Below are 2,680 nucleotides of genomic sequence, written 5' to 3'. Positions count from 1 at the left end.
CAGGTGTCCTCTCTGGTCCCAAATCACCAAGCTCAAGACAGACAGAGTGATGAGGCTAGTTTGGGGGTGACTTGTCCCTGAGGCCAAATGATGGTGACAGAGCATCCCCAGGCAGGGCAGGGTGGGGGACGGTAAAGCCGGCAGGGGAGCAAGCAGGCCAACGCCACTCCTGGGCGGGCTGCTTCGGGGCGAGCACTCCCACTTCCTCTACAGCCAGGACCACCCGGGGCCCACGTTTCTGCTGTGTGCCAGGATGACACCACCTCCCCCTGGAGGCATGCAGGGATAAGGGAGGGGAGAGCCTGCCCCTTACAAGGCAGCCCCCACAGATGCCAGGCTCTCCCTGCTGTTTGCGAATCCCCGGCAAGATCTGGGGCGGGGCGGGGGGGGGGTGGTGGTGGTGTTCAGGATGGGCAAGGGGATGGTGCAGGTCACGGTCAGCCCTGAACCCAAAGGCAGTCTCCTGACTTCTTGGGGGAGGGCGTTGGGCTTGATGCCGTAAACAAGAGCAAAGCAAGCCCCCATCCGAGCTCCTGCTGCTCCCAGGCTCCTCCGCAAGCAACGCCCCTCACCCCCGAAGGACAGACAGACTGGGTGTGAGTGAAAAGGGGCAAAATCAAGGGGACCCCCAGGTGCTCAGGGCCAGCCCACGGAGCCCGAGAGCGGGGCCAGGGGGCCAGGGAGCTGTGGGCTCAGCTCCTCCTCTGCCTCCAACTCCAGGAGCTATGCTGAGTTCAGGGGCTGAGAGGGGCTAGTTCTCCAGTTTATTTATGGAGAATGCTCGCTGACGTTGTTGCGGGAGTGTGTGGATGTCAACATGCTAATCACCATTACGTGCACGCGGATGGCTGGTGGAAGTAACTTCTAAATCCTCAGATTAAATGAAAACCCTCATGGCCTCCCTGACGGTGGGGATGTCAGTGATGGTTTCCCAGCCTATTTAGCATGTCTAACCTCTCCCCATTTCCCTACATTTTCTCTAACTCCACTTTAATCTCCTTCAACAGAGAACACAGTGTGTGCTTTTAACCTATCACTGAAAGCAAGGAAGGAAGCCGGGCGTGGTCCACTGGCTCTCTCTGCTCTGCCACAGAGGGCAGAGCGTCAGGCTGCAACGGGGCGGACTTGCACCAGCTCACCCCGCTTCCTGTGGACCAGGGGGGTGGTGGTGACAATGACCACAACATGACTGGGCTTGTCTGGTGGTCTGCCTACCAATGTAGGGGCCATGGGTTTGATCCCTGGTCCTGAAGGGTTCCATGTGCCTCGGGGCAACTAAGCCTGTGTGCCACAACTATTGAAGCCCACGCGCCCTAGAGCCCGAGCTCCACAACAAGAGGAGCCGCCGCGATAACAAGCCCGTGCACCACAGTGAGAGAGGAGCCCTGGGTCCCCGCAACTCGAGAAAGCCCATGTGCAGCAATGAAGACCCAGCGCAGCCAAAAATAAATAAAAATACACCACCCACCATCATGACACTTGCTATACCTCACTAAGAGACACTTGCTCCTGGGAAGAAAAGTTATGACCAACCTAGACAGCATATTAAAAAGCAGAGACGTTACTTTGCCAATAAATGTCTGTCTAGTCAAGGCTATGGTTTTTCCAGTGGTCATGTATGGATGTGAGAGTTGGACTATAAAGAAAGCTGAGTGCTGAAGAATTGATGCTTTTGAACTGTGGTGTTGGAGAAGACTCTTGAGAATCCCTTGGACTGCAAGGAGATCCAACCAGTCCATCCTAAAGGAAATCGATCCTGAATATTCATTGGAAGGACTGATGCTAAAGCTGAAACTCCAATACTTTGGCCACCTGATGTAAGAATGGACTCATTTGAAAAGACCCTGATGCTGGGAAAGATTAAAGGTGGGAGGAAAAGGGGACAACAGAGGATGAGATGGTTGGTCCATCACTGACTCGATGGACATGACTTTGAGTAAACTCTGGGAGTTGGTGATGGACAGGGGGACTTGGCATGCCACAGTCCATGGGCTCGCAGAGAGTTGAACACGACTGAGTGACTTAAATGAACTGATACCTAACTGGGCAGCTGCCACAGCAAGTGCTGCTCTGGGCCATTTCCATGACTGTCTCAGTGATACCCACAAATGCTACAGAGCGTTTTCATTATTAATACTTTCCTGGCTTTACATAAGAGGAAACTGAGGCTCAGAAAGGTTACATGGAAAATCTGAGGATGCTACCCCTGCCAAGCTCTGCTCAGAGCGCCCGACATCAGCACACCGTACTCTAAACAAACACATTTTTGGCCCTTCCATGGCAAGAGAGTTAAGAGAATTGATGGTGGTTTCCACCATGGACACTGGCTCTACCACTGGGCTCTCTCCTATTTCACCCTGTCCTGGTCACCTGAAGGCCCAGGTGGGGTCAGGACCCAGGTTGATGGGCCTCCCTAGTGCCTGAGGACAGGGGGCCATGGACTTTACGTCATAACGGAGGGCGTCTGGAGTACGATGCGCTAGATCTCCATCTTGTCTTGAGCAGATAACTTCGCCTCTCTGAGCCTCAAGTTCTGACCCACGAGATGGGGAGGAATGTTGTCACCTGGTCAGCCTGAGGTGAGAATCGGTGATAATGGAGGTAAAGTCCAGGCCCAGAGCCTGGACTTTATGCATGTAGCAGATGCTTAAATAAACGGGGCTCTGGCTACAGCCTGGGA

The 2,680-nt window shown here is 54.2% G+C and overlaps 1 protein-coding gene across 1 annotated transcript in view; it reads right to left on the bottom strand.

Annotated features, from left to right (window-relative positions):
- Positions 1–2,680, bottom strand: part of MVB12B (multivesicular body subunit 12B) — a 193,686-nt gene that overhangs the window by 19,314 nt on the left and 171,692 nt on the right. The gene's annotated exons all lie outside the window — the stretch shown is intronic.

The sequence above is a fragment of the Bison bison genome, unplaced genomic scaffold, assembly GCF_000754665.1.
Source record: "Bison bison bison isolate TAMUID 2011002044 unplaced genomic scaffold, Bison_UMD1.0 scf7180017864193, whole genome shotgun sequence".
In the NCBI taxonomy this organism is placed as follows: Eukaryota; Metazoa; Chordata; class Mammalia; order Artiodactyla; family Bovidae; genus Bison; species Bison bison.
This window is presented reverse-complemented; position numbering and strand designations above follow the sequence as displayed.